This window comes from Myxocyprinus asiaticus, chromosome 4, assembly GCF_019703515.2.
Source record: "Myxocyprinus asiaticus isolate MX2 ecotype Aquarium Trade chromosome 4, UBuf_Myxa_2, whole genome shotgun sequence".
Taxonomy (NCBI): domain Eukaryota; kingdom Metazoa; phylum Chordata; class Actinopteri; order Cypriniformes; family Catostomidae; genus Myxocyprinus; species Myxocyprinus asiaticus.
The window spans coordinates 23,459,489-23,471,592 of record NC_059347.1 but is presented as its reverse complement, the minus strand read 5'-3'; positions in this window follow the sequence as shown (position 1 = coordinate 23,471,592).

Genomic DNA, 12,104 nt, shown 5'->3' with positions numbered 1-12,104 from the left:
AATAAACAATGAATACATTTTAATTTACTTTTTTTTATTTATTTTTTGGTGAACTATGCCTTTAAGTAAAGTATGTGTCTGGCCTTAGACTTAACTTGAGTTCTAAATTCCCCCTTGGACGTCTTAGAGTAATTAATGATGATTATGTAGTATTTAATACAAAGTAGAAGTTAATAGAAACAGAGATGTAGTTAGGGTGGTGGAGGGATGCCATAAGGATGTGGGTTGTGATTGACAGAATTAGATGAATCATAATCAGAAAGAGCTTTATTGCCAAGTATGCTTCCACATATAAGGATTTTTTTCTTGGTGACAGAAGCTTCCAGTGCACAAACAACAACAAGACAGAGATAAAAACTTTTTTTTTTCTTTTAAATAAAAAGAGAATAGAAATATAAGTGTATATTGAAACCCACAATAAGACCAAAATATACATATAGTATGAACAAATACAAATCTGTTATATACAGTGCAAGGGAATGTAATACAGAAGAGGTAGGATATGTTAAATAATATAATTGACTAGGCTGTGTATTGCACGTAATTACAGTATAGTTTTAACTGTTCATGAGATGGATAGCCTGAGGGAAAAAATTGTTCCTGTGCCTGACAGTTCTGGTGCTCAATGCTCTGTAGCGTCAGCCAGAAGGCAACAGTTCAATAAGGTAGTGGGCTGGGTGAGTGGGGTCCAGAGCGATTTTACCAGCCATTTTCCTCACTCTGGAAGTGTACAGTTCTTGAAGGGAGGGCAAGGGGCAACCAATAATCTGCTCAGCAGTCCAAACTGTCCTTTGTAGTCTTCTGATGTCCGATTTCGTAGCTGAACCAAACCAGACAGTTATTGAAGTGCAGAGGACAGACTCAGTGACTGCTGAGTAGAACTGGATTAGCAGCACCTGTGGCAGGTTGAACTTCCTCAACTGGCGAAGGAAGTACAAGCTCTGCTGGGCCTTTTTTACAATGGAGTCAATGTGGGTCTCCCACTTCAGGTCCTGTGAGATGGTAGTGGCCAGGAACCTGAATGACTCCACTGCTGCCACAGTGCTGTTTAGAAAGTTGAGTGGGGTCAATGTTGGAGTGTTCCTCCTAAAGTCTACATTCAACTCCACTGCTTTGAGTGTGTTGAGCTCCAGGTTGCTATGACTGCACCAGACAGCCAGCTTCCCTTCTGTATGCAGACTCATCGCCATCTTGGATGAGGCCGATGACAGTAGTGTCATCTGAAAACTTCAGGAGCTTGACAGAGGGGTCTTTGGCGATGCAGTCGTTGGTGTAGAGGTAGAAGGGTAGTGGGGAGAGCGCACATGCCTGGGGGGCACCAGTGCTGATCGTACATGTGCTGGAAGTGCATTTCCCCAGTCTCACTAGCTGTTGCCTGTCCATCAGAAAGCTGGTGATCCACTGACAGATAGACATGGGAACAGAGAGCTGGGTTAATATGCTCCCCCCGAACTTTCATTATGAACAGCAAGTTTGAGGCAACTTATAACAATGTAAAAGTCCTGTATGTATAGTGTTATAAGGCTATTTTAAAGTAATATCCTTTCACATTGTGAATCTTATGAGGTGTATAAACTAAAACAAGTAACAGCACTGATTTTAAAACTCATCTTTAGCATAGTTTTGAATCGAAATGTTCAACACTCGAGTTCAGATATTAACTCTCCAAAAAAACAGGTATATCTGAAAGTATGACACTCCTTCATTAATTTATCATTACAGGGTATACGTACACTGTTTTTCAACTCTAAATTCAGAGTAGAGCAGTTTTTTTCTGTATACACCGGCATCAGGTGTTTTTCAGTTTGTACCACTAAGGAACTGTTAAACAATAAGAAAATTTAATTAACTGAATATATACACGCACGCATATAAAATTACATCACACAGCTGCCACAACTCACACATTGAGACTTTCAGAGGTCGCAATGCATGACAGAAGATTCATTTAACATTTCTTAAGAGTGATCAATTGTGCCCCTGCAAAGATTTTCGACATCCGAATATTTGTAAATAGATCTTATGTAAATAATGACTTTCTTGACTGTCAGACAGCTGAATTGAGCACAGTTGCATTAAAAATTGATCTATGGCAGTGGCAGAGTAGGAAAGGCTTTGCCAAATGACTGATTAAAAAGAAGAGCTTTAATCTTTGCTTAAAAGTGTCAGCCAGTTTGGCATGCCCTCCGCCCTGTGCCCTACCTCGTGCTGGAGGAGAGGAAGGGTGAAATTGTGGGTAGAGGGGGAGGCTTTACAGTATAATTGCATAAAGGAGGTCAAGTGTGGGGTGAAGGTACCAGTAAAGCCAATTTGTGTTGGGGGAATTATGGTGAATTATTGTGCTCAGGTTTTTCTGCCTTCCTTTGATTGGAAGACAGCCACGATTTCAGAAATTTAGCACTTGTATTTATGGATAGATTCAGTAAAAATGTTGCATATTAGTCATCAATTACATTGCAGTGAATTAGATGAAGGGGTCCCACTTTTTTTCAGCTAAACCCCAGTAAACTAAATTATTTGGTTTATTTGAGAGAAAAAAGAGATATTAGGCAGAATGTCAGTCACTATTCACTTTAATTGCATCTTTTTTTTTTCCTTTTTTTTTTCATACAACGAAAGTGAATAATGATTGAGGCCAATATTCTGCCTAATAGTGTTCCACAGAAGAAAGGCATGTGGGTTTGGAACAACATGAGAGTGAGTAAATGATGGCAGAATTTTACTTTTGGGTGAACAATCCCTTTAACCTTTCAATAAATAACATTTCACAGCATCTTCATATGTTGTTACTTATTTAATAATGTTTGATACGTTAATATACATATTCTGTTTGATACTTTTAATTGTTTACCTATTATCTTTTTTTAAATATAAAATTTTTGACGGCACATAGACATTTTTATCACACACTCACAATCCCTGCTGCAGTTACATCACAAACCCCATGAGTTTGAGAGGCCTAGTTGAGAAACTCTGAATGAAATTAATAGCACATATTTGGTACTTTACAGAAAAGATATACTATTGTGTTATGTAATGATGACATTTGTAATGACACGTACTAAAATGATGAGGAGTGAAATAAAGTCAGAGAGAGAGAAGCAGAAGAAAAAGGGCATAAGGTGTAGAGAGACATGCTCCTCAGTGTTTGTAGAAGCCAAGCCTTATACAGTAAATGCGTGCGTGCATGCGTGCGTGCATGCGTGTGTGTGTGTGTGTGTGTGTGGGTGGGTGTGTGTGTGTGTGTGTGGGTGGGTGGGTTTGGGTGGTTTACGAGAGCATTTTTTTAGGTTACAAAGGTTGTGAAGTTGTGAGGTTAGGTTTAGGTTTAGGGTTAGGGGATAGAGTTAGGGGATATAGTTCATACAGTATAAAAATCAGTATGTCTGTGGAGAGTCCTCATAATGATAGCTGCACCAACATGCGTGTGTGTGTGTGTGTGTGTGTGTGTGTGTGGTTTCACTGGCATTGCAGAGAGGAGTTGGGGGAATAGAGAATCTGATTTCACAGAAACTGGAGCTCGCATCAAAGAAGACAGCAACTATCCCCCACTGATAGAGCTCAAGCAAAAGAAAACAGCAACCAAGTATGTAACGCAGGCAAACACACTCGTACACACATTGACACAAACACACACTCGTGCTTAATACTCAAACACAAGTTATCTTTTTCTTCAGGCCTTCATAACATGGGTCCCCCTCTCATTAATCACATCCCCAGCTTCTTCACCCATTCTTTCTCTCTACTTCATTTCTTCATCTCTCTTTCACTATTCTCAATTTGGCATTTAGTGCTTTTGATGCTTTTTAGTTTTCTCATTGATCTGTTCTTTCCCTTTCTAATGTCATAAGGTGCTCAAAGTGTTATTCCCACCTGGTAGACCATCTTAGACCAACAATAAACCACCTTCTAGTTTACAATTTAGAATCCATTCAGTTTGCTATTAAATAGAATGTGTTCTTTGAATCTGGCAAAGAAATTACAGATAAACATATACAATAGACATTAAAAAAATGTATGGGGTTCAATATAAATGCAAAAAAATACACTCTGTTTCAGAAGTATAGCTAGAAGAACATTATATATGTTGACATGTTTTTAATGTGTAAAAATTGCTTATTAACCTTATCTGTGTAAAGTTATATGCAGAACTGAGATTACAGTTTTTTTTTGTTTTTTGTTTTTTGTCATTGCAGAGAAGTAGCAATATTGGATTTAACTTTACATGGATGAAGTTAATACGTATTTTTATTACACTAAAATCATGTTACTACATATAATGATTACATCTTGTGGCTTTACTTTTGAAACAATGTGTATTTAAGTATTTATGGACTGGCCCCATTCACTGGTGAGTGCCTTATTGTAACCACTATTTCTGCTCTTTTTAAAAACATGAGGGAAGAGTCAAAATTATTTTTGCGGAAGTCAACATTACGTCACAAATGCTAATAATTGGGCTTAACTTTTATTGAACCCAGAACATTCATTTAAACATAAACACACATACTGTTGGTAAGCATTAAACATCATGAATAAAATAAAAAACTCTACCTAAAAATAGTCTGGTTTATGGAACATACTTTGAACATATCAACCAGTTGGACAAACAATTAACCATCTAGAAACCAGCTATCAAGTTCCAAAACTGGAGTTTTCAGCAGGGTATATTTTCACTCTGTGTCTGTCCCTGTCTCTCTATCTCGCTTTCTTCATTTGTCTTCAACCATTCTGAAAAGATTTTGAGCTAAACCAATCAATCAGTTAGAAGATGATGGGCAAAAGCATATAGAATAATCTGCCACAATATAAATATCACATTTAGAAATGAATCACATAGAGAAGCTGAAAAAAAAATAGGCCATAGTCAGTCTGTCTGCTCCACTTTCACCCAAGTGAGTGCTTCATTAGCCAGTCTCTTTCCACTGTGAAAGTACAGTGTGAGAATGAGGGAGAGAAAGAGAGAGAGATAGAACCTGCTAAATTATTTATGGGCAAAATCCTACTTAATTGGTATCAAGTTTTTAAATGGGGTCAAATGTTGTTATGCAGCATCACACAGGCTGTTCTTTTACCCAGTGCAGGGGCATCGCATCAGATACTGAGCGCACATCAATTGCGTTCAAAGTCTTTGATGGGTATGGCCGTCTGTGCCAAGTCAGGACCAAATAAGGCAGGGTGTAAATGAAAGGAATATAAACGAAGTATGCCGCATCACTCTTGCAGTTCATTGGCTTTTATGTACCAAAATTATAGTAGCCTAGCTCTGAAGGTCTTGTTAGCCACCTTGCTTGTGCAAAAATTAATTTCATTCAATTTTATTATTACTACAGAGTAAGTGTTCTGTAGAGTGAGGAGAAATCTTGCGATATCATGGTAATATGTTGTCACAACATTGAAATGGGTAAACTACTTTGAGAGTTGAAGAGTATTTACTTGCGGGTTCAGTGCAAGTTAAGCTCAATCAACAGCATTTGTGGCATAATGTTGATTATGCACAAAAAAATTGATTTCGATTTGTCCCTCGTTTATTTAAGAAAAAAAAATTTACAGTAAGGCACATACAATGGAAGTGAATGGGGCCAGTCTATAAATATTAAAATACACTCTGTTTCAAAAGAATATCCACAAATGTTAACATAATTTTTGTGTTATAAAATCACTAACTAACCTTATCTGTGTAAAATTATATACAATATTACAACTTGAAGAGCTACTCATGACGATGTAACGCTGTAAACCCTGTAATCTGGTAAATGCTCTGAAGTCGGAAAATCCCTGATTTCATCACACTAAAATTATGCTAACATGTATAATGTTTACATCTTGTGGCTATACTTTTGAAATGTGTGTATTTTAGCAAGTATGGTCTGACCCCTTTCACTTCCATTGTAATGGGGAAAAGAGTCTTATGGTAATTAACATTATGCCACAAATGCTGTCAATCGAGCTTAGCTGGTTTTGAACCTGGAACATCCCTTTAACATAGTTGAGTGCTGTGTTGCTCTGTATTTCTACCTCCCTCTCTGTGTCTTGTTTTATTTTGAGTTATTCGTTTATTCCATTTTTATGTGTCTTTGAGAGTCTACCATTGTGTTTCCCCAAATCCCTGTGCTTTTCCCAGAGTCAGTGCCTACATATCTGTCTGCCACTCTGCGTGACCACCATGCATCCAAACTTGACAAACCTTGTCTTTTCGAGCACAGAATGCAGCCTAATGTATGTAGCACGCTCTCTTTCCTCTTTCCCAGACTCACACAAGTTGGCTAGATCGGTCTTCACTCACCCACACCAGTTTCAGGCTTGAGGTTGGTCTACTGCAGCAGCTGCATTCAGCGCAGCAGAATCTCCAGTGTATGGATGCTTCATTTGATGGCTTGAAGAGAAACCCATCCCTCCGAGAGCAGTCTTCACATGGTACATCAGTGGAGGAGAGCCGGGTGCTGTCTGTGAGGGAGAAATACGGAAATGGCTTCTCATCAATCACCTTCCGAGAGAGGCATGGCAGGAGAGGAGGTCCCGTGGGAGCCGAGGGAAGAAGCAAGCAGTCAGGCAGCTGTCTACACTGGCTGCAGAATGTAGACCCAGACTCGAACGACATGTCTCCTGTGTGTATACGGTATGCAGATGTAGGGTAGATGCAGTCCCTGTGCCTTGGGGAGAGGGCGGGAGATGGAAATGGACAGGTGAGCTTTAGAATAGAGAAAACATATGTTATGTGTTGTTGTGTCTGTCTATTGGGAGACCATACTTGCATGTTCGCATCTTTCAACTATGTTTCTCATTACAGTTTTCCAGAACTTTCAGTCAAGTAGAGCTACCTGTCACTACCATAAAGCCCTCGATCCCAGCCTACACACTACAACTCAATGCCTCTCAAACCATCCAGTGCCCAAAAAATCTACAACAGCCTCCATATTGGCTCAGTTTCCAAGACTCTCACACAAACTAGCCCAGAGCTGTGTGAAACAGGCAGTGTACTCCTCTGGCTCAGACTAAAGAGATGTGTCCACATCAACGATCCAATTCTGTCTTGCAGATGTCTAAAAACCACCCCCAATGAGCCTCTCTGCCAGAACCACCACATATAACCTGAGGTAATGCACAGCTTTGGGAGAAGCAAGCTTTAAAGGTCATACAAGTTAAAGGAATTGTTTACTCAAGCAAAAATATTATTTCACCATTTACTCACCATTTACTTCATGCCAAACCATATGACTTCCTTTCTTCTGTGGGATACAACTGAGGAATTTTAAAAGATGCCCTGTTCGTTGGTTTCAATACAAAGGCAGTTGATAATGACTCACTTTAAAGCTTAAAAAAGAACCCAAAAGTGTCATAAAAGTAGTCTATGCATCATATTCCAAGTCTTCTTAAGGCATACAATAGGTTTAGTTGAGAAACAACCAATTTGTACCTGAAATTATGACTTTCGCCATGGCTCTACTTTGTGCATTCATGTGTGAATGAGAGATGCTTATTAACGTGTTCACATAACAACTTGCATTGTTCATGCAAGAACTTGCAGCACAGGCCATTGTGAACAAGCTTCTCTCATCCACTCAAGAACGTGCGAAGGAGAGCTACTGTATGGGGTAGTCAAGATTATCAAATAACTTAAATTTCTGTTTATTTCTCACTAAAACTATTGTATGTCATCAGAAGACTTAGAATATGGCACACAAGTCACATAGACTACTTTTATTAAACTTTTAGGTGCCTTTTTAAGCTTTAAATTGTGTCACCATTTACTGCAATTGTGTTGAAATCAGCGATCACGACATTCTTTAAAATATCTCCTTTGTTGTCCTGCAGAAGAAAGAAAGTCATATAAGTTTGGAATGAAATTAAGGTGAATAAATGTTCACTATTCTTTTTTAGAAACAAATTATCAAGAACTTAACATATTTTACTTGCTGATACAAGAGCTTGTGACCAACTAGTTTTCTACTGAGGAGCTTCCAAATGTCTGTCACGGCAATCTGTGCTTTTGCTGTGCTGCACAGGAAAAAGCACACCGTGGCTCCTCCGGGATGTCTCATAGTGAGTAATTTCCACATTTGAAAAATCACTTCAGGGTCTGTGCTTTAATAAATGTGTGTGCAAAATGGATTTGTCATATAGGCTACTGTGAATGGATTTGCACAAACAATAAGGTTATACAAAACAGAGCTCCTTGTTGTCTTTGAAATTCCTCATTTGGTTTGATTTACACGGTTTGATATTCCACCCACAACTCTAAGTTAGAGGGCAAATTATCCAGGCTCTCTCAGCCACTTGTATCATAGCCAAATTAACTTTGTCACTGTAGGTGTGGTTTAATATTTCATTTCCACAAGCATAGACTGATGCATTGATCTTGATGATGGTGATGATGATGGTAAGGAAAATGATAACAATGCTGATGACAGAGACATTGCTATTGTGTTAGTGGTAATCAGTGAATGATAATGTGATATGTGTGCTGGTGCTGTAGCACTCATATACTATAAAGTTGTATATGTTAAAATGAGTTAATGCAATAATTAACATGAACTAATAATGAACAGTACTTTTACATTAAATGTTGCAATGAACAATGTACATGTTAACATTAAGGGATAGTAAAAAAAAATTAAAAAAAATAAAATGATCTCATTATTTACCCACCTAAATGTTGTTCCAAACACGTATGACTTTCTTTCTTCCATGGGACACAAATATGAGATGTTAGGCAGAATGACAGCCTCAGTCACTATTCGCACTATGCTTTCACTGTATGGTTAAAAGATGCAGTGTAAATGCATGTAAATGGTGACCGATTCTTCCATTCTGCCTAGCATCACTTTTTGTGTTCAACGGAAGAAAGAAATTCATTTAGGTTTGGAACAACATGAGATTGAGTAAAAAATGTACAAAATTACAGAATTTTCATTTTTGTGTGAACTCTTGTTTTAATGCATTTTAAACTAACATAAACTAACAATATTTACAAATGAACATTAACCAATATTAAATTAATATTAAATACTGTAAAAAAAATAAAAAATAAAAAAATAAAAAACAAATGGTATATAATACATTAACTAATGTTAACATGTAGAACCTTACTGGATAGTGTTATCAGTGTTTTTCCTCATATGTAACAGTTAAAACCTTATCAACTTTTTTTTCTCTCTATGTTTTATTGTAAGTTATAAAAACCTTTTTTAGATGTTGGCACTTTACAGAGGCCACATACTAGTCCTGAAAAGGTTCCAGTCACCCACTGACAGCAGTTCTCGCCACCTCACTGTCTCACTACCATACAGACTCTCTCGTTTCTCCTCTCCCCGAGAGTTCATTGATTCCAGTGCAGGTGGTCAATCAAGCTACCTATGCTCTCTCTCTCTCTCACTCTTTCTCTCTCTCTTGCACTATATCAATACTCCCATCTACTTTCCAATCGATCATCTTTCCATCCTATTTCTCTCCATTCTGAAGTGGCCTCACCATAATGTTAATTTTGTGACAGACTTACAATAAATCTGAGGTTATTATATAACTGTTCCGTCTTTGCCGTTTTGTGATTTAGTGTTGAAGTAGGAAAGAAGAGTTATTGTAGACGCAGATGTCCTGCATACAACTAAAAGGTAAGCCTGGTCGTAATTCACCACCCAAATGTCTAGTTAGTCAATCACTTTTTCTGTAATCACAAATGCTGCCAGATATTACATGAATGATGAGTGGCAATAAAAGAGCTCACGTTTTTCTGTACCGGGGTCTTGAGTGTTATTGGCTGAGACCACTTTGTCCCATGGGAGCTAGACTGTGAAACACAAGCCCCTGATATAAACTGCCTCATTGCCTCTGACGCTTCTGCCACTGCAATGTGTTAATGTGTGGGTTGTACATATGTGTGTAGGCACATACATGTGGGTGTATATATGTGTAAGGAACTTGAAAGACTGCAGTAGCAACAAAAGACACTTAACTTAGAACTGAATGAACATTGTAATGTAGACAGTGTATACATTACAATGTTCATTAAATTCTAAGTTGAAGTTCTGAAGAACTGTAAGGATTTTGTCCAGTTTATTACCTCAATTATGTAGGGCCCATCTTGATACACTAACACTTCAATAGTAATAATATACTGTAATTATTTTTAGTGGTTTTGAGAAGCAAAAAAGCAGCTTTGTTTTCTTTAGTAAGACAAAGCTAAACATGGTGTTTCATTTTATTAATTTTTTTAAATAAAAAATAAAAAAAAACATTTTAGATTGGATTTTGACTGTTTTCAGCCTGCTCACAGCCAAAAGATTAAGCATGACAGCTTTATTGATACAAGAGGCCAGAATAATTATACAATGCCGGGCTGGCACTATTGATCAAACGTATTGATAAAGTCATATTTTAATGTAAAGCTTTGCCCATTCACAGATATAGATAAAATACACAAATCTTTCAGCCATATTTAAGACCATATGTTGATATGAAATGGAGACTGATAGGAGAAATAAGTACCTAATGGAGAGTTGAACAGCACTTTATACCATATAATAGAGGACAGTTTCTGTCTTGTCTGACATCTAATGTGTACTGGAAAAATGCATTGCCCTTACAGAAGATGACATTGTTTAAATGCCCCTTGGTAAATAAATGCACATGGAGGTCAATATCAAAAGAGGAAATACCATTAAGAACAATCACCCAGAGGGGTGTGTGTTAAAAGGGGGAACTGTGTACTTAGACTTGTATTTCATCCACCCTATGCCCTATTTCAAATGTCAGTCATCAAACCAATATTTTGGTTTGCTGTACTAACTTTTCAGCTTGACTTTTCCCACAGTGCTTCATACATTTTCATTCTGTCATTGCTCGCATTGGATGTGGAGTTCCAAATGCAACACAGTAAAATTATACACATACGTTTTGTGTATGACATTGAGAGGCATGAGCTGAAAGGTATCCGTGTGTATGGTTTTCCGCATTATCACCCTTTGATCCACACCTAGAAAAACATAAAGCTTACATAAAAAGGAATGGCCAAATTTATTACTATATGAGGGAACGAAAATAGTCCTTACGACTTGTTAAAATGAGCAGCACTAGACCGTGTTTCCGTTTTGGCAAACAGTTCAAAAGCAGATCTCTTTCTCTTTTTTTCCAATTCAGCCAGAACCTGAACCACTGGGGTGCAGTTTCAGAAAGATCTTACTGCAGAGTGGTTTTCAGATTTAAAAGCAAAGTCCCACAAATGTTCTCGGCCTTTCTGTTTTGTGGTGAAATGTCCAAGTTTCAGCTGTGACTCTGGCACTGTTCTGAAAACAAGTAAAAAATAAAAAAAAGACCTGTTCTAATCTGGATGAATTGTAAGTAATAATTGTAAGCATTCAATAACTTTATCTAGTTATGGGGCCATTTAGAAACGATGAGATACGCAGTCAATTTTGTACCATTTCCTTCTGAGTCAAATTCCAACTCAATTTGACCAACTGAATAAACAGAGTACGTTTTGAGAGTCTGGCCACCCTTTTAACTTCTCTGACTGCTTATGCAGAACTGGATTACAGATGTAAGAAATAAATGTGCTTACTCTGATCTCAGAGTGCTTATTTTGTCTTCTCAAAAAAAAAAAAAAAAAAAAAAGTGTTTCATACACGTACGGCAAAAAAAAAAAGACAAAAAAAAAAAAAAAAGAAAGAAAGAATAAGCAACTGTTTTTCAAAGCACAGTTGTCTATAGCCAGACAAAAGCTGTTATTTCATCCGAGCAAGGGAACGGTGATTCCTTGTGACAGCGTGATGGATATAAGTAAGCTGCGTATTTACAGAAGCTGATTGCATTTGAAAAAGAAAGAGTTTTCCACCCATCCTTCCTCTTATCTCCGGTCATAAATCACCACTGTTGGCCTGCATAAATGGGGCTCTTCATAAACCTGGCACAAGCAATTCCATTTTAACCTTTACATGTGGCAGTGGTCATACTCTCTGAATGCAGACTGCGACCCCCATGAACTTGGTCATTCATATTTAGTAGTCATTAAGAGTTGTTGGCTAGAAACAAAAAAAAACTAGACAACAAAAAACACCATCTACTGCATGATGGCTACAATTATCATTATTGTGTTTTCCATACGACAT